General features: G+C 45.7%; 13 non-coding genes across 13 annotated transcripts; all 13 read right to left on the bottom strand.

Moving 5' to 3' along the window:
* Positions 1-211: 211 nt before the first annotated feature.
* On the bottom strand, positions 212-285 carry trnai-aau (transfer RNA isoleucine (anticodon AAU)). Its single transcript has one exon. It is a non-coding gene; the product is annotated as a tRNA-Ile (tRNA).
* A 457-nt stretch (positions 286-742) lies between these two features.
* trnaf-gaa (transfer RNA phenylalanine (anticodon GAA)) lies at positions 743-815 on the bottom strand. The gene has a single exon. It is a non-coding gene; the product is annotated as a tRNA-Phe (tRNA).
* An 82-nt stretch (positions 816-897) lies between these two features.
* Positions 898-971, bottom strand: trnai-aau (transfer RNA isoleucine (anticodon AAU)). The gene has a single exon. It is a non-coding gene; the product is annotated as a tRNA-Ile (tRNA).
* A 461-nt stretch (positions 972-1,432) lies between these two features.
* Positions 1,433-1,506, bottom strand: trnai-aau (transfer RNA isoleucine (anticodon AAU)). The gene has a single exon. It is a non-coding gene; the product is annotated as a tRNA-Ile (tRNA).
* A 461-nt stretch (positions 1,507-1,967) lies between these two features.
* Positions 1,968-2,041, bottom strand: trnai-aau (transfer RNA isoleucine (anticodon AAU)). Its single transcript has one exon. It is a non-coding gene; the product is annotated as a tRNA-Ile (tRNA).
* A 461-nt stretch (positions 2,042-2,502) lies between these two features.
* trnai-aau (transfer RNA isoleucine (anticodon AAU)) lies at positions 2,503-2,576 on the bottom strand. The gene has a single exon. It is a non-coding gene; the product is annotated as a tRNA-Ile (tRNA).
* Positions 2,577-3,038: 462 nt separating this feature from the next.
* Positions 3,039-3,111, bottom strand: trnaf-gaa (transfer RNA phenylalanine (anticodon GAA)). Its single transcript has one exon. It is a non-coding gene; the product is annotated as a tRNA-Phe (tRNA).
* Positions 3,112-3,193: 82 nt separating this feature from the next.
* Positions 3,194-3,267, bottom strand: trnai-aau (transfer RNA isoleucine (anticodon AAU)). Its single transcript has one exon. It is a non-coding gene; the product is annotated as a tRNA-Ile (tRNA).
* Positions 3,268-3,728: 461 nt separating this feature from the next.
* trnai-aau (transfer RNA isoleucine (anticodon AAU)) lies at positions 3,729-3,802 on the bottom strand. Its single transcript has one exon. It is a non-coding gene; the product is annotated as a tRNA-Ile (tRNA).
* Positions 3,803-4,258: 456 nt separating this feature from the next.
* Positions 4,259-4,331, bottom strand: trnaf-gaa (transfer RNA phenylalanine (anticodon GAA)). Its single transcript has one exon. It is a non-coding gene; the product is annotated as a tRNA-Phe (tRNA).
* Positions 4,332-4,413: 82 nt separating this feature from the next.
* On the bottom strand, positions 4,414-4,487 carry trnai-aau (transfer RNA isoleucine (anticodon AAU)). The gene has a single exon. It is a non-coding gene; the product is annotated as a tRNA-Ile (tRNA).
* Positions 4,488-4,948: 461 nt separating this feature from the next.
* Positions 4,949-5,022, bottom strand: trnai-aau (transfer RNA isoleucine (anticodon AAU)). The gene has a single exon. It is a non-coding gene; the product is annotated as a tRNA-Ile (tRNA).
* A 461-nt stretch (positions 5,023-5,483) lies between these two features.
* Positions 5,484-5,557, bottom strand: trnai-aau (transfer RNA isoleucine (anticodon AAU)). The gene has a single exon. It is a non-coding gene; the product is annotated as a tRNA-Ile (tRNA).
* Between the last annotated feature and the right edge of the window lie 443 nt (positions 5,558-6,000).

The following is a 6,000-nucleotide window of genomic DNA, read 5'->3' as shown; positions in this document are numbered from 1 at the left end:
CACTTCATGCAGCTTTCTCTTACGAAAACCTACTGTCATGTAACAATCACGAGCAACTTTCATGTCAGACTAAGGTCACAATTTCACATGAAAAAGAAAGACATTACTTAAATTCACAGGAGCAGCGTAGCACACACGATTCAGGCCCACAAACACTCATGACGATACACATGCAAGTGACTCACAATTTTCACACTCAAAATATAATCGATGGCCAGTATGGGGATCGAACCCACGACCTTGGCGTTATTAGCACCACGCTCTAACCAACTGAGCTAACCAGCCACTAGCTGCGCAGCACAATTGTTGAGATGCACCGAGCATCTGCAATTGCTGGCGTGTACACTAACAAGTCCACCAACAGCATAGCCTGACAAGACTGGACCCTCTTGGTTGCTCATAGTGGCAAGTCCACACAACTGGGGAATTAGCTCAAATGGTAGAGTGCTTGCTTAGCATGCGAGAGGTAGTGGGATCGATGCCCACATTCTCCAAAAACACATTCTTTTTGAGGATCCAAGAATGCTCCAGTTTACACTTCATGCAGCTTTCTCTTACGAAAACCTACTGTCATGTAACAATCACAAGCAACTTTCATGTCAGACTAAGGTCACAATTTCACATGAAAAAGAAAGACATTACTTACATTCACAAGAGCAGCGTAGCACACACGATTCAGGCCCACAAACACAGCTGTGGGAACTTTCCTCAAAGCAGAACACAAAGAAGGGACAACATCTAATGCCGAAACCCGGGATCGAACCAGGGACCTTTAGATCTTCAGTCTAACGCTCTCCCAACTGAGCTATTTCGGCTAGCTGCTTAGACTCATTCTGTGACACTCATGACGATACACATGCAAGTGACTCACAATTTTCACACTCAAAATATAATCAATGGCCAGTATGGGGATCGAACACACGACCTTGGCGTTATTAGCACCACGCTCTAACCAACTGAGCTAACCAGCCACTAGCTACGCAGCACAATTGTTGAGATGCACCGAGCATCTGCAATTGCTGGCGTGTACACTAACAAGTCCACCAACAGCATAGCCTGACCAGACTGGACCCTCTTGGTTGCTCATAGTGGCAAGTCCAGACAACTGGGGAATTAGCTCAAATGGTAGAGTGCTTGCTTAGCATGCGAGAGGTAGTGGGATCGATGCCCACATTCTCCAAAAACACATTCTTTTTGAGGATCCAAGAATGCTCCAGTTCACACTTCATGCAGCTTTCTCTTACGAAAACCTACTGTCATGTAACAATCACGAGCAACTTTCATGTCAGACTAAGGTCACAATTTCACATGAAAAAGAAAGACATTACTTAAATTCACAGGAGCAGCGTAGCACACACGATTCAGGCCCACAAACACTCATGACGATACACATGCAAGTGACTCACAATTTTCACACTCAAAATATAATCGATGGCCAGTATGGGGATCGAACCCACGACCTTGGCGTTATTAGCACCACGCTCTAACCAACTGAGCTAACCAGCCACTAGCTGCGCAGCACAATTGTTGAGATGCACCGAGCATCTGCAATTGCTGGCGTGTACACTAACAAGTCCACCAACAGCATAGCCTGACAAGACTGGACCCTCTTGGTTGCTCATAGTGGCAAGTCCAGACAACTGGGGAATTAGCTCAAATGGTAGAGTGCTTGCTTAGCATGCGAGAGGTAGTGGGATCGATGCCCACATTCTCCAAAAACACATTCTTTTTGAGGATCCAAGAATGCTCCAGTTCACACTTCATGCAGCTTTCTCTTACGAAAACCTACTGTCATGTAACAATCACAAGCAACTTTCATGTCAGACTAAGGTCACAATTTCACATGAAAAAGAAAGACATTACTTACATTCACAGGAGCAGCGTAGCACACACGATTCAGGCCCACAAACACTCATGACGATACACATGCAAGTGACTCACAATTTTCACACTCAAAATATAATCGATGGCCAGTATGGGGATCGAACCCACGACCTTGGCGTTATTAGCACCACGCTCTAACCAACTGAGCTAACCAGCCACTAGCTGCGCAGCACAATTGTTGAGATGCACCGAGCATCTGCAATTGCTGGCGTGTACACTAACAAGTCCACCAACAGCATAGCCTGACCAGACTGGACCCTCTTGGTTGCTCATAGTGGCAAGTCCAGACAACTGGGGAATTAGCTCAAATGGTAGAGTGCTTGCTTAGCATGCGAGAGGTAGTGGGATCGATGCCCACATTCTCCAAAAACACATTCATTTTGAGGATCCAAGAATGCTCCAGTTCACACTTCATGCAGCTTTCTCTTACGAAAACCTACTGTCATGTAACAATCACGAGCAACTTTCATGTCAGACTAAGGTCACAATTTCACATGAAAAAGAAAGACATTACTTAAATTCACAGGAGCAGCGTAGCACACACGATTCAGGCCCACAAACACTCATGACGATACACATGCAAGTGACTCACAATTTTCACACTCAAAATATAATCGATGGCCAGTATGGGGATCGAACCCACGACCTTGGCGTTATTAGCACCACGCTCTAACCAACTGAGCTAACCAGCCACTAGCTGCGCAGCACAATTGTTGAGATGCACCGAGCATCTGCAATTGCTGGCGTGTACACTAACAAGTCCACCAACAGCATAGCCTGACAAGACTGGACCCTCTTGGTTGCTCATAGTGGCAAGTCCACACAACTGGGGAATTAGCTCAAATGGTAGAGTGCTTGCTTAGCATGCGAGAGGTAGTGGGATCGATGCCCACATTCTCCAAAAACACGTTCTTTTTGAGGATCCAAGAATGCTCCAGTTTACACTTCATGCAGCTTTCTCTTACGAAAACCTACTGTCATGTAACAATCACAAGCAACTTTCATGTCAGACTAAGGTCACAATTTCACATGAAAAAGAAAGACATTACTTACATTCACAAGAGCAGCGTAGCGTAGCACACACGATTCAGGCCCACAAACACAGCTGTGTGAACTTTCCTCAAAGCAGAACACAAAGAAGGGACAACATCTAATGCCGAAACCCGGGATCGAACCAGGGACCTTTAGATCTTCAGTCTAACGCTCTCCCAACTGAGCTATTTCGGCTAGCTGCTTAGACTCATTCTGTGACACTCATGACGATACACATGCAAGTGACTCACAATTTTCACACTCAAAATATAATCAATGGCCAGTATGGGGATCGAACCCACGACCTTGGCGTTATTAGCACCACGCTCTAACCAACTGAGCTAACCAGCCACTAGCTACGCAGCACAATTGTTGAGATGCACCGAGCATCTGCAATTGCTGGCGTGTACACTAACAAGTCCACCAACAGCATAGCCTGACCAGACTGGACCCTCTTGGTTGCTCATAGTGGCAAGTCCAGACAACTGGGGAATTAGCTCAAATGGTAGAGTGCTTGCTTAGCATGCGAGAGGTAGTGGGATCGATGCCCACATTCTCCAAAAACACGTTCTTTTTGAGGATCCAAGAATGCTCCAGTTCACACTTCATGCAGCTTTCTCTTACGAAAACCTACTGTCATGTAACAATCACGAGCAACTTTCATGTCAGACTAAGGTCACAATTTCACATGAAAAAGAAAGACATTACTTAAATTCACAGGAGCAGCGTAGCACACACGATTCAGGCCCACAAACACTCATGACGATACACATGCAAGTGACTCACAATTTTCACACTCAAAATATAATCGATGGCCAGTATGGGGATCGAACCCACGACCTTGGCGTTATTAGCACCACGCTCTAACCAACTGAGCTAACCAGCCACTAGCTGCGCAGCACAATTGTTGAGATGCACCGAGCATCTGCAATTGCTGGCGTGTACACTAACAAGTCCACCAACAGCATAGCCTGACAAGACTGGACCCTCTTGGTTGCTCATAGTGGCAAGTCCACACAACTGGGGAATTAGCTCAAATGGTAGAGTGCTTGCTTAGCATGCGAGAGGTAGTGGGATCGATGCCCACATTCTCCAAAAACACATTCTTTTTGAGGATCCAAGAATGCTCCAGTTACACTTCATGCAGCTTTCTCTTACGAAAACCTACTGTCATGTAACAATCACAAGCAACTTTCATGTCAGACTAAGGTCACAATTTCACATGAAAAAGAAAGACATTACTTACATTCACAAGAGCAGCGTAGCACACACGATTCAGGCCCACAAACACAGCTGTGGGAACTTTCCTCAAAGCAGAACACAAAGAAGGGACAACATCTAATGCCGAAACCCGGGATCGAACCAGGGACCTTTAGATCTTCAGTCTAACGCTCTCCCAACTGAGCTATTTCGGCTAGCTGCTTAGACTCATTCTGTGACACTCATGACGATACACATGCAAGTGACTCACAATTTTCACACTCAAAATATAATCAATGGCCAGTATGGGGATCGAACCCACGACCTTGGCGTTATTAGCACCACGCTCTAACCAACTGAGCTAACCAGCCACTAGCTACGCAGCACAATTGTTGAGATGCACCGAGCATCTGCAATTGCTGGCGTGTACACTAACAAGTCCACCAACAGCATAGCCTGACCAGACTGGACCCTCTTGGTTGCTCATAGTGGCAAGTCCACACAACTGGGGAATTAGCTCAAATGGTAGAGTGCTTGCTTAGCATGCGAGAGGTAGTGGGATCGATGCCCACATTCTCCAAAAACACATTCTTTTTGAGGATCCAAGAATGCTCCAGTTCACACTTCATGCAGCTTTCTCTTACGAAAACCTACTGTCATGTAACAATCACGAGCAACTTTCATGTCAGACTAAGGTCACAATTTCACATGAAAAAGAAAGACATTACTTAAATTCACAGGAGCAGCGTAGCACACACGATTCAGGCCCACAAACACTCATGACGATACACATGCAAGTGACTCACAATTTTCACACTCAAAATATAATCGATGGCCAATATGGGGATCGAACACACGACCTTGGCGTTATTAGCACCACGCTCTAACCAACTGAGCTAACCAGCCACTAGCTGCGCAGCACAATTGTTGAGATGCACCGAGCATCTGCAATTGCTGGCGTGTACACTAACAAGTCCACCAACAGCATAGCCTGACCAGACTGGACCCTCTTGGTTGCTCATAGTGGCAAGTCCAGACAACTGGGGAATTAGCTCAAATGGTAGAGTGCTTGCTTAGCATGCGAGAGGTAGTGGGATCGATGCCCACATTCTCCAAAAACACATTCTTTTTGAGGATCCAAGAATGCTCCAGTTCACACTTCATGCAGCTTTCTCTTACGAAAACCTACTGTCATGTAACAATCACGAGCAACTTTCATGTCAGACTAAGGTCACAATTTCACATGAAAAAGAAAGACATTACTTACATTCACAGGAGCAGCGTAGCACACACGATTCAGGCCCACAAACACTCATGACGATACACATGCAAGTGACTCACAATTTTCACACTCAAAATATAATCGATGGCCAGTATGGGGATCGAACCCACGACCTTGGCGTTATTAGCACCACGCTCTAACCAACTGAGCTAACCAGCCACTAGCTGCGCAGCACAATTGTTGAGATGCACCGAGCATCTGCAATTGCTGGCGTGTACACTAACAAGTCCACCAACAGCATAGCCTGACAAGACTGGACCCTCTTGGTTGCTCATAGTGGCAAGTCCACACAACTGGGGAATTAGCTCAAATGGTAGAGTGCTTGCTTAGCATGCGAGAGGTAGTGGGATCGATGCCCACATTCTCCAAAAACACATTCTTTTTGAGGATCCAAGAATGCTCCAGTTTACACTTCATGCAGCTTTCTCTTACGAAAACCTACTGTCATGTAACAATCACAAGCAACTTTCATGTCAGACTAAGGTCACAATTTCACATGAAAAAGAAAGACATTACTTACATTCACAAGAGCAGCGTAGCACACACGATTCAGGCCCACAAACACAGCTGTGTGAACTTTCCTCAAAGCAGAACACAAAGAA

This window comes from Salmo trutta, unplaced genomic scaffold (genome assembly GCF_901001165.1).
Source record: "Salmo trutta unplaced genomic scaffold, fSalTru1.1, whole genome shotgun sequence".
In the NCBI taxonomy this organism is placed as follows: Eukaryota; Metazoa; Chordata; class Actinopteri; order Salmoniformes; family Salmonidae; genus Salmo; species Salmo trutta.
The sequence above is the reverse complement of the archived record's forward strand: the minus strand, read 5'-3'. Positions and strand labels throughout refer to the sequence as shown.